This window comes from Rhinolophus sinicus, linkage group LG03, assembly GCF_036562045.2.
Source record: "Rhinolophus sinicus isolate RSC01 linkage group LG03, ASM3656204v1, whole genome shotgun sequence".
NCBI lineage: Eukaryota > Metazoa > Chordata > Mammalia > Chiroptera > Rhinolophidae > Rhinolophus > Rhinolophus sinicus.
In genome coordinates this window covers 160,496,055-160,516,714 of record NC_133753.1, presented here as the reverse complement: position 1 = coordinate 160,516,714, position 20,660 = coordinate 160,496,055, and the positions used below count along the sequence as shown (strand labels likewise).

General features: G+C 43.5%; 2 long non-coding RNA genes across 3 annotated transcripts in view; one reads left to right on the top strand and one right to left on the bottom strand.

Moving 5' to 3' along the window:
* LOC109453685 (uncharacterized) overlaps positions 1–20,660 on the top strand; it is an 84,232-nt gene that overhangs the window by 7,419 nt on the left and 56,153 nt on the right. The window contains exons 3-4 of one of the 2 annotated variants that reach the window (XR_012495119.1): positions 6,925–6,981; positions 8,486–8,728. This is a non-coding gene — a long non-coding RNA (uncharacterized LOC109453685). The remainder of the gene's footprint in view (positions 1–6,924; positions 6,982–8,485; positions 8,729–20,660) is intronic. The other variant, XR_012495120.1, reaches the window with a different exon arrangement.
* The window catches only part of LOC141570703 (uncharacterized), a 53,497-nt gene continuing 43,864 nt past the window's right edge, over positions 11,028–20,660 (bottom strand). The window contains exons 3-4 of the long non-coding RNA XR_012495121.1: positions 12,594–12,715; positions 11,028–11,497 (exon numbers count right to left, since the gene is read on the bottom strand). This is a non-coding gene — a long non-coding RNA (uncharacterized LOC141570703). The remainder of the gene's footprint in view (positions 11,498–12,593; positions 12,716–20,660) is intronic.

The window sequence follows — 20,660 nt, the reverse complement described above, 5'->3', positions numbered from 1 at the left end:
CTAGACTTTGTTTGCTAGTTATTATTCACATCCCCTGTGTTCATTATGAGATCTTGAATGCTTTGGCTTACCTTTATCATCCACATAGCTTCCACATACAAGGGCATTTTAAAAATCAAACATGTACTAGGCTGCCCTCCCCCTTTAAGATCTGGGTGATGTATATATACAATAAATTATTAAACCTTCAGTTGTGTTATAAAAAAAAATGACACTGGAGTCATGATAGAAAAACAAGATTATTGTTTACGAATATACCACTGAAATATGCATTTTGTAAGGCTCATTGATTTATTTCCAATTCGAGAAACCACATAGACATACAAAATGGTTCATTAGATATTCATTATACCTCCTTAGCTGCTTTTACTAGAAGTGCCCACGGTACCAATGGCAAGGTTGACGTTTTCAGGGGTTGAGTCAACGCTCGAAACTCATCAATTTCTTATAGGCAGTTTTGGTTTAAAGTATTTTGATGATTTTATAGAAATGTTTTACCCCATTAAAAAGCTATAACTTAAACTGTGGAGCAGGGCAGGCACACATTAGATGATAAATGGCTTTGTGTAAGAGATTTCAGATTTGTCAAATCTGCATTAAAGAGCTATATTTGAAATTGGTTAGAAGGTTGGGTGAATTCTCCAGGTGAAAATGACATTTGTTTTATGGATCCCTCCAAAACAATTCCCCCAGAGTTTTCATTTGAATAAATCACATCCAAGTTCAGGACTCCAGAAACAGCTAGCAAGGTAGAGTCGCATTAGCTGCTTTTCTGCTTCCTCTTTTTAGGGAAAAGGGGCTCAATTTTCCTCATCTGTAAAGGAGTGAGACTAGATAACCTTAACCTGGAGGTGTGAATTTTTATACTTTCTCGTTCGTTCATTCATTCATTCGTTCATCCCACACTTATTTAGTAAGTAGGTGTGAACCTGCTCTGGCAATAAAGAAACAGCAACATATGAAACCTGGACCTTGTTCTCATAGAGATGACACCCTAGAAGGAGATAAACAATAAACAAGTAAGATAATTTCATGAATTAATAAGTGCCTTGAAGGCAATAGAGTATTGGGATGGTAAATTGCTGGGCAGGTGGCTGTAAGCCTCTTTGAGGAAGGGGCATTTCAGTGGAGGAGAAGCCACCTGAGCGAACGTCTAGAAGAGGAGCATTTCAGGAAGGGGGACCCGCCAAGGTCGAGGAGTGGCAATGCGACAGCATGCCCGAGGAAGAGAAAAACCTAAGTGTTTTCTTCCCCCCACCTCAGAGCTGTGACTACTCTGCTGCATGAAAAATGAATGAGGGACAGGGCAGCTGGTTAGCTCAGTTGGTTAGAGCACCGAGCTCTTAACAAGGTTGTCGGTTCCGTCCCCATATGGGCCACTGTGAGCTGCGCCCTCCACAACTAGATTGAAACAACTATTTGACTTAGAGCTGATGGGTCCTAGAAAAACACACTTAACATAAATGAAAATTAAAAAAACAAAGAATGAGGGAGGCCAAGGGCATAGTGGGAAGTGTGCAGAAGGGAGAGAAACAAGAGAGTCGGTTGGGAACGTGGGTTGGAGTGGGGGAGTCATGTTAAGGTAGAATAGGCTACCTGCAGTTATGAAGAAGCCTGCGTCTCAGTGGCTTCACCCAGCATGTGTTTGTTTTTTCCCTGTCCGTGTCACGGCCTGGTGTGGGTCTGATGACTCCTGTCTGAGCGGGGAAGCATATTCTTGCCACTATGTGTCTCCATTTTCTCAAAGTCCTTTATTTCCAGTCTCAAGAATCAGGAGGGGAGAGTGAGTGGTAGACTGGATTGGATGTCCTAGGGGCCAGGGCTGTACTCGCCACTTGACTAGACTCCAGGCCCATGACTCTAGTTAACCGGAAAGGAGGCTGGGAAACATGGTATTTCTTTGTGCTGAGGGACGAGGCGCTGAATCGGTGAGCATCAAGCCAATCTTGGCCACATGAGGGGAAAGAGGAAAACAAGGGGTCCTCCTACTGTCCCTGTATGCTTGAAGACCTGTATGACATATGTTCCATCTTGGCCAGAAGCGCTGACAAAGGGGCTGGGATGGACAGGGAATGTCTTCATAGTGATGACTTCTCACCATCTCACCACATATCACACAGAAGAAGGGGGCAACGTCATAATTTCAGCCCTGGAAGGAGCTCACCTGGATAAACCACTTTAAGCTCAAACAGAATCATTTTGCTGCTTGTCAAGAGTCTAGAGGAGAAGCCAGGTTTGATGCTAGAGACCCCTACCTCCCATGGCCCAGCCTTCAAGGCTTTCTTCCATATAACTTTACCCCATGTTAATCCAACACTAATGCTCTTGCCTCAGACCACCCACTCTAGGCAGGTCTGACTTCTTGAAAGTTCCCATTCAACAGAGAATAGACTTCATCCCCTGTGTTCTCACCATTCTTCTCCTGCAATGCCTGGGCCGTCTTCTTTACCAAATCCTACCAGTCCTTCTTGTCTTTCTGGAACCATCCCTGCCTTCTCATGCCTCAATGAAGTGCAATCACAAAGAGGCTGTATATCTTTTCCATTTACCCCTCAAGTCTACTCAGTTGCATCCCTATTTCCCATCCATCAGAGACATCTCACACAGGTCCCATTGCTTTCAACTATTAGGAAGGACTCAATGTTGAAAATGAGATTTATTTTCAAGTATTAAAAGTCCCACCTAATGTAAAACTTCAATCTCACCTCCAAATCAAAGTCACTTACCTAAGCTTCGGCTCAGGGGTGTGCAGCTGGGAAGGAGGGGTTTGTAATTGTTTCCTCCCTCGATCTCCTCTCCCTCTGACTCATCCAGGGTTCAGGTTGGTATTAGTGAGATTAGAGGAAGAGGGGCAAAACTATATCTCACATGAAAATTCCCTCTTGGTTAGTATTGAGAAGCCATGCAATGCTCTCCTTTCTGGCAGGGACCATCATCTGTTTTCTCATGGGGCACAATTTTGGGTGTTTTGAAGAACCTCCTCTCACTCATCACGTAAAACTCACACCCCATCCCCCTTGATCTATTCCAGCCACTTTAGTCTTCTTTCCATTTCTTAATAATGACATGTTCCTTCTTGCCTTAGAGCCTTTGCTGTTTCAGTCCCTTTGCCTGGAACCCACCCTCCCTAGCTTCTCACTTAGGTAACTCCTAGTCATTTAAATCTCAACTCAAGCATTAATTATTTAGAGAAGCCTGACCTGAATTCTCAGCTCAGGACAGGCCCCAATCATATACTCTCATAGCCCTTGGGATGAAGACATTAATTGTGTAAATAGCTGTTTAACATCTGTCTTCCCCACTTGAATGTGGATTCCAAGAGGGCTCGATAAACAGATATTTGTAGAAAGACAGAATAAATGGATCTTCCCAATACGCTTATGAGCACAAACAGATAATAGGTACGCAACAAATATTTGTGTAATGGACATGAAATTGAAGGCCAGAGCCATGTCTATTAATCTCTTGTTTCACTCTATGACTGAGCACATAGTAGGATCAGTGAATGTCTGTTACCTCAGTGTTTTTAACAACCTCTTCAGAGTTAACTCCACTAGTGGAGAATTGGATTCTGACCTGTGCCATATAGATATTCCTCGGTGTCGGCAGGAGAGCTGCCCTGTTATTGCTAAGCCAGGCCTCTCATCGGCTGACATCACATTCTATAGTCTGGGAGGAGTATGACTGTAGGAAGAAGACACAGATAATGTGACCATAGATCCAAAGAATGACAATTTCTTTTTCTTTTTAAGATTTTATTGGGGAAGAGGAACAGGACTTTATTGGGGAACAGTGTGTATTTCCAAGACTTTATTGGGGAACAGTGTGTTTTTCCCAGGACCCATCAGCTTCAAGTCAAGTTGCTGTCCTTTCGATCTTAGTTGCAAGGGAACGCAGCCCACCGTTCCTTGAGGGAGTCGAACCAGCAACCTTGTGGTTGAGAGGACGTGCTCCAACCAACTGAGCCATCCGGCCACGCAGGAGCTCAGTGGCAGCTCGTTGTCTTCATTCTAGTTGTGGAGGGCGCAGCTCACTGGCCCATGTGGGAATCAAAATGGCAGCCCTGTTGCCCTGAGCTCACGCTCTAACCAACTGAGCCACTCATCCACCACAAGAATGACAATTTCTAATAACTTGTCCTTCTGTTCCCTTTAGTACACTTGTACTTCTATCAGCCCATCAGAGCCAATTCTTGGTTCCCCAAGCAGAGTCACCATATGTGCCTTCAACCAACTTGCATGAAGACTTGCTTTATTAGTCACAATTAGTTGCAGGTGCAAAGACTGAGGCCACAACTAACTGTATCTGGAATCACCTCCTCACATATGAAATTAAACACTTGCACACTCAGAATTAGGTTCAAGTGGCTAATTGCACCCGGAAGTAGGTAATTGCAGGTGCAATTAGCTGCAAGTGCACTTTTTCACAGGAGACTAATTGCTACCAAAGTAAAGAGATAGGGATTGGAAATTCAGCACTGAGTGGATGTGTGGTTATTACAACCACCTGTGATTTTAATAGACCTCCCCCTCCTGACTTAGAGTGTGGTGGCCTCCCTTTGGTCTTTATGAACAGTTAGGTTGCTTAACTCCTTCCGTATATTTGTTCTATAGCATTCTCTTCTCCAGTTGGGCTTTCTTTCCTTGTCAAGACACTCTTTCTTCAGGAGTTCTAGAATCCCTGACATTTTAAAAGATATTCTTCCACTATTCATCGGTACCTAAAACCCTTCAGAATATAAGAAATGGTCAATAACTTGGACAGCTTAGTGGGTGGTAACTTCCAATTAGGTCTTGAACACAGTTCCTTGACAGTCATTTGAATGTGACAGATGAAAAGCTCTTCTCCCCACCACAGGTGAGGAGGAGATGGACCACTCCATCAAACTACCCAGAAACTTGTCTTTACTGGCAGATTCATCAGGGCACATCTTTTCCTAATAGTTTTATCAGCATAGAAGTCCAACCAGGAAAACAGAAACCACAATAGTTGTTTTTTTTTCTTTTTAATGATTATAAAATTAAAGCACAAATGGAGAAAAATTCAATGAATTTTAATTTAAATTCAACACAGTAAAATTAACCAATGAAACCCAAAGTAATAATACCACTACAGAAAGTCTTTTGATCATATAAACATTATTTAGGTAAAGAGTTGATCACCATGGTTATTTTAACAGAGAGAATTTAATAAAGGGAATTAATTAATCTGGTATTAGCAGACTGAAAGGGTAAGGAAGTAACCCTGAGGTATCTCAGAGATATTAACTGCAGGAAGCAGCTACCATCCCAAGGGCTGGTAAGAGGCAAGGAGTTGGGGTTATCAGCAGCTAGAGGCTTGGAAGAGGGGCTTTGTTGAGCTGGAACGCAAGCCTCTGGTGGAGGGCTGTTTCCTGGCTGGCTTGGTACCTTGGCAGATTGGAAGAGGTTCCCCATGGAGCTGGAACCCAGACTGCTGAGGAAGGGGACATACCCAGCTGGTTCTGGTGCCTCTGGACCTTAAAGGAGAGACCCTGCAGAATGGGACACAGAGTTTGAGTAGGGCTGCTGCCCAGCTGGTACTGCACTGTTGGCAACCTGCTCAATACTGTAGCCCCCTTTCCGAGGAGGAAAACATGCCTACAGGGTATGCCACGGAGCCTGGAGCTTGTGGGCTTGGCTGAGATCAAACCAGGATGGAGCTTGCTTGATAGAAGCAAGGGAAGAAGGCAGCTGAAGAAAAGAAGTTCTGAAGAAGGCATGAAAAAGGTAAATTTGAGCCTGTTCAGGGTGCACGCTTTCAAGTGTGTCTTTTGTTTAAGCCCAGCATTTTCCTTTGGGTGGCTTTATTCATTTTATCATGAAGAAAATATGTGTGAGAGAGACAGAGACAGAGAGAGAGAGAGAGAGAGAGAGAGAGAGAGACAGAGAGAGAGAGAGAGAGAGAGAAACAGACAGAGAGACAGAGACAGAGACAGAGAGAGACAGAGAGACAGAGAGGGGAGAGAGGGAATATGCCTGTCATAGTGAATGCAAGCCAGTGGTTGTCTTAAGATGGAGGCCTTAGCATCTTAGCAGGTGTCCAGAGCCGGCTCAGCACTGTGATCTGTAGCAGATTCCCTTTCCTTACACAGCTCACCTGGGGTAGGGGGCGGGCTGGTGGTGATGGCTATCTTCTTCTCTTCCTGCTAGGAGAGTTCAGGGCGCCTAAGCCGACCTCCCTGACTTCTGCAGTGCTGACTCCTGTGCTTCTCTGCTTAGTCATCTGAGGTGGGACAGGATCCCACTTGCTAAGCTGGTGGCAGCCTCAACTGAATGCCAATTGGATGGGGCTGTTGACCCCTTTGAACTCCTTTGGCTGTTGAATCCGCTGTTGTTTAGTTCCTGCAGTGTGCAGGGACTTTGTGACAAAGCCCTGGTGAGGAAGCAGGAGAGATGACAGTGGAGGGCAACAGAGGAGGGGAAGGGGCTCTGACTTGGCCTGGGCACCTGGCTGGCCCGACAGATTCATGCTCCAAGGCTGTGGAGCCCTGAGGTCTGGTGCAGCTATCACAGGAGGCAGTGTTTACTGGCCGAAAGGCCAACTCCTAATGGATTTCTTCAGCCAGTATTTCCACTTGGCAAGGGGGGGGGGGGGGGGCAAACGTTCCTTTGCCCTTATCACCCTCCTTGGTGGTAATTCAGGCCTGTTGAGAGGGGGCATAATTTATCAGGAGAAGCTGGATCACCTACCAGTGGTTTGGGCTAAGAAAAAAAACTTTTATTTTTCTTCTCAAGAAGATGAATAAAACCCATGAAGGAAAATGCTGGAAATAGAGAAAAGAAAACAACAGCTTTAAAAAACCTGACTAACCTGCACTAGTCACTAATAGCATCTGAAGGTGCTTGTCCCCACCGCCCCCCAAAGCAAATCGTTCATTGGTGCATTCATTTTTCCATTCCATAGCATTAGTTGAGTATCTGTTGGTGCCAGCGTCTGGATTCAGGACCCGGAAGAAGACAGGTAAGAATTCTATGGAGCTTGTATTCCAGGGGGAGGAGGGTCAGGCATCTCGTACATAAAATTTCCTGTCCTGTTTTCACTTGTTAGTCTGTCTCGTGAGCCCTTGTCATTGCATCATCTTCATATCCATTATTCTGATAACTGCTCACATTTCCAAGTGAATGGATCAGAGTTTATTTAACCATTTCACTACTGTCAGGTATGAGTTCTCTTTCACATTTTCACAGTTTTACATAACGCTGGGATAAATACATTTGTGCAGGCAAGTTTTTCTTTTTCTTTTTTTTAAAGTTATATTTTGTGTAACTTCCTCCCTGGTTGTATCTTTCACAGTATCAGGCAGGACTCTTGGTTACAAACGACAGACCCCCAAATCTGATTATGCAGAAAAAGAATGGACTGGAAGGCTATCCATCCACTCACTAGCTTACAGAATTGACAGAAGGCGGAACCCAGCTCAGAACCAACCTCAGAAAAGCAGCAGAAACTCAGGGTCTAGGCAGCAAAAGTATAGCCCTGGGAACAGTTGACTAGGACCCTGCAGTGTCCCCTCTTCCTGGTCTCAGTGCCTTGTCTCTTGGTTGCACAGCTATTGCCAGTAGTCTCTTTTTTCCTTGCATCTTTGTCTCATGCCCCCTTAAGATTCCAAGTTTAAGGTGGGAGGTTTAGCTGAGCTGGCAGATCACTGGCCTGCTTCTCTGCTTCTAGAAAGTGAGGGAAGGGAATAGCCATCCTTCCTCTCCTGTCCTAATGGGAGGTAGGTTTCTGCCCTGCTCTAGACTGAGAGAATGTAAGATCCCGGATAGAAAAAAGGAAAAATACCCACTACAAACACGTTCTTTTACTTATTATCTATGTTCTTATTATATGTGGGGGGCAGGGGGCTGGGGGGGTAGGGACATAGTTAAAACGACCATTCAATTTTGCTTGCCAGTGGAGGGTACAAATACTGCTCAGCAGTGCTGGGATACAACCTGAGGTGTTTGGCACCTCCACCAGCCTTGGGGCACTCAGCATTGGGATCTGAAGAATGTGGGTGAAATTCATACTGATGAGCTCCATTTTATGGATAAGGAAAAGGGGCTTTGGGAAAAATCTGTGACTGTCCCCGATCACACAGCCAGGAAGCCTGAGCTGGCGAGACCTGCGTATAGGCCTTCTGAAAGCCCCCAGGGTTGGAGGGTTCCTTGGACTTGCACTGCTTCCCAGCATGGGGTGGTGACTGGTGTAAGGGGTGCCTGCAGCAATGTAGGCAAAGGTCCTTTCAACAAAGGGGCCTTTGTAACAAGCCTTTCTTTGTTTGCCACCAGACTGTTCCCTGGAGTAATTAAGGCCTGTAGTGCTTAGATATAAGGCTGGTTGACACTACTTGACAGGAATACAGCAATCTGAGCTTCGTTGAAATGCTGCGTTTGAAATACATGAACCAGGGCAGCCCTACTCCCAAACCCCTGCGCACAAGCCACACGGCTAGATGGCCTTACCTCTCCTGCCTATTCTGTAGGTAGCACAACACACACTGGTCGTACGAGGTGGGGTGCTAGTGGCACTCTCCTGGGCAATGCCAGGCAAGAAGGCTGACATGCAGCCCTTCCTGCTGTGGCTGCATCTACAGGACCTGTGGATGGACGTCTGGCCAGCTGCTGCCCGGGAGGGAAAGGTCATAGCCTTCGGAGGCTCCTCGGGTGTCAGGCAATAAATGCACACCTGCATCTTTTCTGCCAGTGCCCAGTGCCCTCCGGGGGTGGTGAGTAACTGTTGTCTTCTTTGTCTAGGGAAATATTCTCCCCTTGTTTTGCACGGGGTTTCAGGAGCCAGTGTTAAAATTGGTTCGTGATTGTAGCCATCCTCTGTGAGTCTGTACCTTTATGTAAAGGTCCCTCATCTAGAGGAGAAAAGACAAACTTGACTCTTCCCCAGAACTAGGAAATTAGCCTTTCATCAGACTTGTTCCACTGGGGACCGTGAGGGTCACTGGACAGAAACTCGATCTCTGCCCTCAAAGCCCTTTCGATGTCTCTCAGGGCAGCTGCCACTTGGAGGAGAGAGAGAGGTGTTTTCATTAAAGAACAGTGCCGAGTCATAGCCTTGCACAGTGGCTGCGCCTCTGCCAGAGGCTGCTGCATTCCCTGTCCCCTGAACACACCAGTACATGGCTCATTTACCTGACAAATCAAGACATTTCAGGGTTTACATGTAGGTGGGATTTTGGCATTGGTAGAGTTAACATCTATGGATTCAACTATTTGTGTGTGCCCTCAAGGGTTCATGACACGAAGTGATTTTTAACTGCTGAAGCACACACTTCCATCACATGCGGGTGGGTGAGTCACTTCACTACGGAGAACCTGGCACCACCAGTGTTTCAACAGTGCTTTGGGTTCTCAGTTCCTCTTCACTAAAGGCAATCTATGAGGGCATCTTTATGCTTTGGTAATGTTGAGAATTGGGGGAGTCACGAGGGTCTCCAGCTGAGACTCCGGGCATACGTGGTGAGGGCCCTGGTGTCTCAGGCTCACCCTTCAGCACTTCCCCTCGTACCCCGTGTCCCTCTTGGAGCCCTCAAGCCTGGGGTCTGGCTCCTTCAGGCTCACCCCATCTAGGTGGCTCAGGTGCAGGGGTGCCCGTGCGGGCAGTGGGAGGTGTCCTCGCGGCTCGTGTGGTGCCGCAGTGTCTGCTGAGAATTTAAAACCCATAATAAAATCGACTGTAAGTCAGTCTGCTTTTTATTATTCCCATGCCAGCAATTCTAAACAATGTCAGTGATAAAATACTCCTTCCCCCAAATCTTTTGCTGGTCCACATTCTGAACAATTGCTGTGGTGACGGTTGAATTTTAATTGTATACATTCATATATTTGTGTGTGTGTGTATACATTAAATTAGCATTTTTTATTACTTATCCTTTAATAAATGTTATATCCCACATGAAAGTTAATTAGGAGAACTCCCAGTAAGAGCAGTGTGAGATAGTTCAGCCTGGCTTCAGGCAAATCTGTGTCTCCAGCCCCCACAAGGTACTAGGTATTCCTGCATTTAAACAATAGATGAGTGATAACAGTGATTGCAAAGCCAATAAACAGAACTTCAGTTAATTCAATTCTGTTCTTCTGTGTGATGACCCTGCATTTTAATTTTCTGTTTAAAATTTAGTAAATGCAAATTTTAGTTCATACATGAAGTATTTGGCTGAATTCAAATAATATTTTAAAAATAGAAATATATTCTTTGCAAAATGATGGTTTTAAGACGAATGAACTAATGAGGATAATAGTAATTACTGATTATCATATCATTCTCACTGAAAATAATTTTGTTACATAGAGGAGGGTGTTTAAAAAATGGTCCCATTTGAGTACTAACCATGCTAGGTCTTCCACTGCCAGCGCTGATTCAGACGGCAGAAATCATTCTATCTAGTTGAAACAGGAGGAGGTATGTAGTGGCCTACAATACTTTGACGCAGGCTCTCATCAGAGCTCTTGGAAAGAATTGCAGCGCACAGAATTACTCTAGCTCAGCGAGATACCACGGGGGCAGGCTGTGCTCCCACCTGCCCACTGCAGAGCCCACCGCCTCTGCCATGATCTGGGCCAGCCGAGGAAAGACTTCGAGCCTTGCTTCTCACCCCACCTAACTGGGCTTTAAGTTGAGGTCTAGCGCCAGTGAATCTGACTGGCAGAACCTAATCCCATCCGGACCCCTACTTGCAAAACAGGATGGGAAACTCAGTTTTCATATGGTGTCTGCAGTGTAGGATGGTTCCCTGGAGAAGCTTGGAATGGAGGTTGAGCAAGCCACTGCAGAGCGTCTCCGCATGCACCCAGCTGGGTACATGCGCCTCCTTTTGGTCTCTGGACGGGTAAGCACCTCCCGTGTTTGACTGCCAGGTCCTGTTCCATGCTGGCTTCTGGGTTAAATGTGGGCTCTATAGTGAACTGTTTCCAGCAGAGCCATGTCTGTGCTGTGTCCCCTCTCCTCCCTGACCGCAGGCATCTTCTCTGCCTGGGCACTTTCATATGGCTCTCCTGGCTGGCACATCGTGAGTGTTCTCTCCAAACCTTCTCTACGGCAACTCACAAACATCTATTGGGTAAGAGTGGCTCCCAAACACCACAGTTCTCCATGATGTTACCCCTAACCTCCACTCTACTTAAGTACTGTGTTTTTATCATCATTACTATTCTTTTACAGGAACTTCTTTCAGGGAGTCTCCTCAATACCCACTTGCAGATTGAATGCAACTTTTGTCTGCAAGGAGTTTTCACTATCATTCTCATAACATTAAATATACTCTAATTTGCATCTACACAGGGGCCCTGAAAGCTCAGCTCTCCTGTCCCTTGTAGGGGCAGTGGGTGGTGCTGGAACTAAAGAGTAGGTTCCATGACGACTGCCTGGAGGGTGACACTGCAGAGTGACAGGATGAGACATCGGCATGAAAGTGCCAGGTGAGGCTCAGCCTTGCACAGGAGGCTTGAACCCAGTGTCCATTCTGTAGCCCGGGAAGCAGGACCTGCCAGGGAGTAACAAACACCGAGTGACGCTCTGCTCACAAAGCAAGAAGGAAAGAGCCGATGGTAATTTGCAACCAAAGCAGCTGGATGTCTTTCTGTTGCAGACTCTTAATAGCTGTGTGAACATACACCATAACCTTTCAGGGAAGGGATGTTACTTATGATGATGGTGGTTCTTATTTCTGGGACGTGGGACTGGGGAAGGAGGTGGCACAGAAGGAAGTAGGATTTGCAGCATTAGGGGTACTTCTTTGTGTAGTGCCTCTGGATGACATCCCCGAGGCAGCACAGGTGATCAGCCTGGCAGACACTCTGTGCTCCACTCCTCCCGCCCCAGCCACTGCGAGGACTCGCAGGGACGTATCCACAGTCCTGAGCCCCAGCATGGAGTGAAGCTGAGGTTTTCTTCCCCTACCCAGTGACTCACACAGATTCGCCTCAGGCTTCAGAAGCCTGTCCTCTTTCTTCCCTGCAGCTTCTCAGTGGCCTGACCTCCATTTTACTTCTAATATGGGGACAGAAAGTTTGACCCATTACTATTACCTTCACTAAATACAGAAAGTCTTGTTTCCTCAATTCTTATTTTTTTAAAATGAAAATTGTATATATTGTAAGGGGGATCAAATATATGGTGATGGAAAGAGAACTGACTCTGGGTGGTGAGCACATAATGGGATTTATAGATGATGTAATACAGAATTGTACACCTGAAATCTATGTAATTTTACTAACAATTGTCACCCCAATAAAAAAAAAAACCAAAAACAAACGTATATGTTTAGATGTACAACATGATTGTATACATATACACAGTGAAATAATTACTACAGTCACTATGGAACATGGATTTTCCCCCCCAGAATCCATGTTCTCATCAAAGCATAATTTCTCAGTGTCTTGAAGGACATGACAGCCTACATGGTCAGTTATATGTATAAGAAATATATATATGTATATATATATATACATATATATGTATATATATATTCGATACATGTATATATGTATTTGTATTCACATTCGTGTGTAATTTATGTGTGTACACACACACACACACACACACTTATTATTTATTTATTCCTAGTTCCCACTTACCAGAATGACAAGACATCTTGCTGATGCCTCCAACCAGCTAGGAAGTCTCTCCAGAGGAGGACATGGTCAAGATCAGGCTCTTCTCCAAAGATACAGCTAATTCCAAACAGCACATTAAGATTCTAAAGTTAAGAGCACATTGTGAAATGTGAATCGATGTGACACTGTCAAACAAAATGACCTGTGGGCTCGGGAGGTTGGCGCTTGTAGGAAGAGGCCGAAGTGTGCATCTTAATCTTGATTTCCTTTGGGAATATGTCCCCCATTGTGTTCCTGATTCTGATTATGTTCTTGTGCAATCAAAATAGCTCTAGTCTCCAGGGCTGGACAATTCTCTCTCTCTCTCTCTCTCTCTCTACAAATTATTTAATAGATTAGAAAAGACAAGCTGTTGTTTCATTTTAATTTTTGATCAGCAACAACACTTTGGTTTTTGAGCTGTAAGTCTACACGTGCGCACAAAATCCCACCCCATTAGGAAGAAAAGAATTGGATTGTCAAGTCCTACTTGCTGTGTAAATTATTTAATGCACAGGGACCTCAAATGTTCAACCATAAAACCAAAGTTCAGCATTCAGAGTTCGACTTCAAAATGGCATGAACAATCCAACAGATAAGCACAGAGTTCTTTCTTTATATCTATAATCTCAGAATATTACAAAGCCTTTAGCCTTAAGAAAATTTCAGTCAGGATTTGTGTTTAGCATCAAGCTTATCTTTTGCTTGGTTTTAAATGTATAGTAGAGACAACGTAAGCTGGAAATAACAGAGGTTCTGAATTCTAATATAGGGTTTGTTGCCCTATCTCTTTTCCCCTGTCAATACGTGATTTGGAAATATCCCGACTGCATATTATCATAGATGGGTTGTTGTTGTTGTTTTTTAATCTTGAACCAAATCACAGTGTTTACAGTGTCCATCCATCTCCATATCTGGACTTCACTCAGGCCCTCCCTGAGCTCTTTCAATTTCTTTGGCTATGTACTTCAGTGAACTGCAAACAAACAGATCATTTTCCTGATGGTGATAAGGCGGTAATAGACTTTACTTCATTGCCTAGTGCCCTTCAGATATGCTTCCTACAAAACTCCTCAGCAGAACAAATATAGTCACTGAATTTAGTTACTGGTACACAATGAAATAATAGGTAAATAACATAGTTACATGGTCATAATATAGTTAAATGATGCAGCAAGTTGCACACAATAGAAAATGCAGTTAGGCAGAGAGAATGAAATTAAGGGTTAGAGGTAAAAGAGAGGATGTATCTTTAGATGTGATTTGAAATGAAAAGCAGACACCCTCGAAGGACATAGAAAGATGTCACCAGAGGATGCCTGAGGAAGCGGCTTCTTTTGTCAACTAAGGCAACACGGCAAGGACAGTGGCAAGGACATGTTCAATGGGCTGTATATCTTATGTATCCCTTCCTTTCCACTTCCATGGCAGTCATTCTGATTTTGTCCTTATTACCACTTTCCTGGTCTTCACAGTTGCTAAATACATGTTCTCCCAGTTCTCCTCTGATGTATCCTACAAAGCATTGCCCGATTAATTGTGCTCCAACATCACTGCTCATGTTGTCCTTCTGTCTCAAATCCTCCGGAGCTTCTTATTCCTTGCAGAAGTAGAGTAGGTACCGATTTCTTAGCTTGGCATTCAAGGGGTTGACATAGTCTTTATTCTAACCCTACGATGTGTCCCACCACATAAGCATCGCCTGGGAACTTGTTAGAAAGGTAGCATTTCAGGTCCCAGCTCAGGTTTATTGAATAAGCACCTGCATTTTCACAAGATCCTCAAGTGATTCTACATGCACAGAAAGTTTGAGAAGCACTGCTTTGGCCAATCCAAAATACTCACAAATATACTCCCTACTTTCCTATTTTTTGGCTTTTGCTTGTAGAATTAATTCCATGTTTACGCCATCTTTGCCTGTCCATACATGGGATCTTTTTAGGATTATCTCAAATGTCACCTCCTCCATGTAACCTTTCCCAGTTATCCCATGGACAAGGCAGATCAACCTTCAGAATGCCTGCCAAGCCCTTTATAAACTGAACTGCCCCTGCTGAAGGGACAGCTTTATTTATACCCCATGACCTGGTCCTTTTGGCCATAGAGAATTGGTCCATGGTTGAGTAATTGGCACTATAGACCTTCGAGTGGCTGGCCAGTAACCGAGAGTTTGGCCACATGAAATATGAGTGGGGACAATTAAATGCTCTCTCTCCTTTTTAGAAATTCAAACAAGGCAGTTAGCAGTGATTGCTAAAACTAAACACCAGGAGATAATGTCAAGGGCATGAGTGGTCAAGAGCAAACCACGGTTATGAGGAAACAGAAACTGTGAGTAAGCCAAGTCTGAAGAGACGGGAGGATGGAGCAGACCTGCCGACATGGTAGAAATGCCGTAAGAGCAAGAGAGAGATGGAGTGAATAATGAGTTCCTAGACCTGCCCAAATTCCTGATGATTTTCCCTTGGTCTTGGGTTCCCATAATAACACCTAACCCCCATGACTTCAGAAAACTTATATAAGTCTCTGTTCCTCGTAACCAGAATAGCCACTGTGGACCCCCCAAATGGAGCTTTTGGCTCCATCCCTAAACTTCTCTTTGAGAACTTTGCATTATGACACCTGTGAGGCTACCAGCTATTAGCAGCTTGTGATACAGTGTATCCTTCTCATTTTTGAACATCTGGCAAGATGCATGCTAAAAGTAGTGGTAGGATTGACTCACATTGAATTTCAGGGAAGCAAAAGCATTATAGGGAAGAGATCTGGGAAGGAAGGTGATAGGATTTATCATTTAAAAGGGCAACTGAACTGTACAGTGGCCAGCATTTAGTTGAATCTTTGGTGCATTGTACCACTCAAAGAGCCACGAGCCAGTGTGTATTTTTAATACACGCTGTTCAGTGTCATAGCAGCAAAATTAGTAATTCCCATTTCTCAGGAGCTTGATCTCAGCTGATGCTATTTTATCAGTAAAATAATTTCTTGTAGTGAGTTAAATGTACCAAACACACGTTTCCAGCTGGTCAGCAATCTTTCCTCGTAACCTTTAATCTTCCCCGGGCTGTTCCTACAGATCACAGAACAAATGATATTTGGGGAATGATGAGTCTCTGCAGATAGAAGGAGGCAGCTTCATCACTTGTATTTGGAAGGCTGCTTCCCACCGCGGGTCAGTATGGGTCTGTTGTGTGCATTGTGGTATATGCAAGGGAGCTATGTACACACAGAGACATGGTTCTGTGTGTGTGTTTCTTTTAGTGTGGGAGATCAAGCTGATTCTGAGAAGTGTCATTGTGGTTGTCTGGAAGGAAGGCAGAGAGGGGGCCCTAATTTTACAAGTAGATGGGGATTTTTTTTTTTTTTTTTGCCTTAACTCCCTCTTGGAGAACATCACACTCCAAATTCAGAGGTTTCATCTGCTTTTAAGCTGGAAGCTTCTTCTTTAATGGCTTTGTGACTCACAGGGCCCGGGTGATGGTTGCTTTTTCTGTGTATAGAACTATAATCCTTCTCAATTATCAAAGACATAAATTACTATTATTTCCTTACCAGATCGAACATCTTGCTTAAATATCTGAAAGAAAAATTGTTGGTTGTCTGGTGAATTTTCCTCTTGGAAAAACTGCCTATTCTTAATCTACAAGTTCAATGAAAGTTCAAAAGTTTATCAGTGCAAACTCTATATTCTAATAATTCATCAACCGGCTTCTACATCCACATTAGGAGGCTCTCGGTTGAGATGCTTTTGTCTTCTCTCCCATGTAAAAGTAATCAAACTGCACATTTCCTGGGCATATCACAAATACCTATTGATCATAATCAGAGCACAGATGGTATGAGAGCTTGGCTGACATGCTGGTCCTCATGTCAATCACAGGAACAAATTGATTTTGATGGCCCCGCCATGATTCTCCTAACCCAGCAGAATTCCATTCAGTGCTGCTGTTTGAAGAATTTTGAGCATACAGCATTTCTGAAGAAGTGTCATAGTCCAAAGTTATTGTAGCGGTAAACTTGATTACTGAGAAAATGGTGCTTTTAATGTACTTCATACTTACTTTTGCCACAGAAGGTCAATACTTTCCTCCAGTGTCGAAAGAGCTCCCATCAATTTAAAATTTACACAGATTTATGTCTGCTAATTAGGGAAAAGGAAAATCCTGATTTGCATTTTTCTATGACAGTATGAAGTGCCATTAATACTTTTCTCCAACTGGGATTTGTTTTTTTACTTTTTCAATTAATAATTTTTATTGACAAAATTAAAGAGCTTACACTATGCCATCAATCTTTCCCTGATGACTTGGGTATAGATATGGTATGCTAGAGAATAAGATAGCAAGAGAGGGCTAATTACCCCCAAATACTATTATAAGTATTAAAATCCTCTGTGAGAGCCAGATAAGAAAGGACCTTCTTCGATACTATCCACTGCTATCTACTACTTTACTGCTTCATACATCAAAACTGCCAGAACCAGTTCAATAAGAAATGGGCCTGACTCCATCAGAGAAGCGTTTGGGACATGAATGAAGAATGACTTGGGGACCAAGCTGTTCTGCTTTTATTGCAGTCTCCAGCTTTAGACTAGCATCTTTTTTTGCATGGTCCTTCTTTCTTGTCACTTAGCTATCCTCCATCTTTTCTCTTAAAAAGAGCATCCCACCTATGCTCTGTCACTGATGGGGGAGATGAGGAAGCAGACTAGGTGACATTGCGTTTATGCTACTTTTCATTAAACACCTAAGCCTATTCTCCAGCCATACTTGATTGTACTAAGAGTAGATATTTGACTCAAGGGGAACCAATCCATAAACTGGCCTAATCCAACCAGCTGCCTTCTCTCCAGAATTCAAGTTAAGAGATACAAAATCTGTAATCAGATAATGTTAGGTGTTTGGAATCAAAGGCATACAGGCCATGTAGGACCCAAAGGCCATGCAGGCCAGGAGCAGCTGTTTTTGGCTATGTGGACTCTGATGAATCAGCAGAGAAATATTGTCTGTGAAGACAAGCAAGAGATCAAAGCTGGCACAGAGATGAGAGGCCTCAGGCCCCAATCAGGGACAGAGGGGGTGATTCTGGCTCTGGGCTTTGCAGTGTCAGACTTGTCAAATTCCCTGTGACTCAGCTCCTCTACCTCTTGTCTTAGGATACACTGGTTCTTGCTTGTTGTACTTCTGAATAGGTCCTTGTTTTTCTTAAACTGGTTTGAATGCGTTTCTGTTCTTTACAACCAAATATGCACTGACCAGAAAGTATCGTACTAGAGAGATTCAGTTGGGGAATTTCAGTCTCCTTCACTAACCTAGTGCAATGCCTGGAAACTCTAGAAAATCTTGGTGCTCTCTCTCTCTCTCTTTTTTTTTAATTTATTAGGGTGACAATTGTTAGTGACATTACATAGATTTCAGGTGTACAATTCTGTATTACATCATCTATAAAGCCCATTGAGGTGCTCTCTTTTGTCTAGCTGAATGTAGTTCCACCAGAGAGGATATGCCAGGAGAAAAAGCATTATTCTTTAAATGTTCAAATTTCTTACACTCACCTCCAAAGCTTTCTATACTCATTCTCTGTCTCTCATTCTGATGATTGCTCCTGCGCTTAGGCATTCACTATTTACTTAAACCATTCTGCTTTATTCACTGCTCCCTGAGTTGGCTACACATTCACTGTCATTTTTTCCATTGGAGGGTAGAGTCTAATTCCCATTCCTGTGAATATGGGCTGGATTTTGTGACCTGCTTAAACAGTAGAATGTGGTGGAAGGAATGTGTGGGTCTTCCAATGTTAGGTCATAAAAAGACTGGCAACTTCTGGCTATGCCCCTGGGAACACTTGGAATCCTAAGCTGCCTGGTAAGAAGTCCCACTACTCCAAGGCTCCATGCAGTGAGGAGCCCAAGTCAAGGTGAGGGAGAGGGTAGGAGGAGAAAGAGAGACAGACAGACAGGCCAAGGACTTCACTTATGAATGAAGAAGCTATTTTGGAAATGGACCCTCCATCTGCAGCTGACACCATGTAGATCAGAGATAGAACAACCAGCTAAGCCCTTCCTGAATTATTAGGACCCCCAAACTGGGAGCACAATAAAATGTTTGTGTTAAACTACTAAGTTTTGGGGTAGTTTGTTACACACCAATGGATAACTAGAATATTCTGAGTCACCCCAGGGCTACTCCAGCCTCCTGCCTTTCCTGATGTTATTCCCCGGCCCAAGGACATCCTCTTCCTTCCCCTCTACCTCTATATTCTTTGGTTACCAGGACAAGGGTCTCCCTTTCCTAGAGGCCTTCTCTGATTTTTTATCTCTTCTGTAGCATGTTTGGCCAAAGCCATTTTAGAACCCTTTGTTCATGCAGTCTTATGTGCCTCTTCCATACGATGTTACTGTCATGTCCTAACTCCCTAAAGGCACAGCCTATTTATTGCTCCTGTTTTGATCCCTCTGCCACTCAATAGAGTCCTGGACAGAAAGGATTCAACATATGTTGAGGCTCTAAATAGCCCTAGTCACCTGAACCAAATTTATATTGGCACTAATCAAAAAATATCTTCAGTTACACATTTCTAATTAGGAATTTAGATACAGAGGTACTTCCTATTTTTCATTCTCAGATTGTGTTTGGACTCTAAACTTTTGGGGTGGTTGGGAAAATAACTCGAGGTGCACAGAAAGAATTCTCATGTAGCATAAATAATGGGCAGAACCAAGTGACGTACTCTAAATTTGTTTGCTTGTCAACATATGCCTGTATCATTTATGGGAGGTCAGGGTCAAACTCTCTGTTTATAGTTCTGCTCTAGCCAGGGTGAGTGTATGTCTCTTAACCACATCACCTCTTTCTAAAACCTATTTTGTTTGGATTTCTCCCAGCCCACCAAAATGAACTTTCCCATGTTCCCAGGACATTTTTTTTTCTTGAAATTTCCACGTACCCCTTGGTTTCCCTTTCACATGCAACATTCTTCTTTGCAGTGTTCAGAAAACTCATTAGCAGAGTAAACATGCATTACTCCGAATTGTCTCCCACTGCAGTAGATACAGACAGAATTCTAGCAAAATGTTGCCCTCACACCCAAGAACCTCACCACTGAAGTTTACTTCTCTTTAAATTGAGGTCACATCTTCCTGCAGTTTTCTACATAGAGTAATTAAGCCCTTATCTCCCTTTTCAAAGGATCACTGTTTCCTTTTCTGCAAATATCCATTTCCCCTTTACTTCATCATGCATACTTGTCTATTACTGTATATGTATCATTCATTTTTTGAATCATCTGCTGTTAGATTTTCCCTTTTTTCTTAATCTAACAATCACAAAATCAGCAACATGATAGCACGCAAACCAAACTGAGAGACAGAGATCTTTTTTAAATGCTGCAAAAGAAAAAGAAAGGGCACATTCATGTTCTGCTTCATAAAGAATTGTTAAACAAAACAAAAAAAAAAGAAGAAGAAAAGCAGCTGTGATATTATTGCACTTCTCCCTAGCAATTGCAACGGTATAAATTTTAACGTTTCCCAATGCTCAGGCACACGGGATACGGGGAACATTAGCCACATTCTATTCATGTCCATAGCTCGTGACTAAGATAAATAGATTGTCGAGAAACACTGATGTGGGTGTACTCTAAGTGGGAGGAATTTCACGTTCCAGTCTCCTTGCTGAACACCTAGAATATTGGAAACTCTGGCAGGTTTGTGCTTGACTCCTTTCAAAGGAGAAAGTGACTAAGGTCACAGTGTGATGAATCTCTGACACGACAGTGTGAAGGAACTGGGATCTGAATAGAGGGGAGCGAAACAAGCTGAAGTGAAAAGTTCAAATGCATGAGTGGTATTCTTACAAGTAAGAGGCAATTGAGGGTTATTAAAGAGTAGCTTTTACAGAGGAGGTGGCTAATCATCCCCATTTCAAACAGAAATGCACTGTGCTTGCTCTTTCTCTCCTGTTGTCAGTTATAACACGAAGTGTGCATGCACGCGCACACACACGTGCTACTTATTTATACTTAATATCCAAACTGTTGAAAAATATTTTC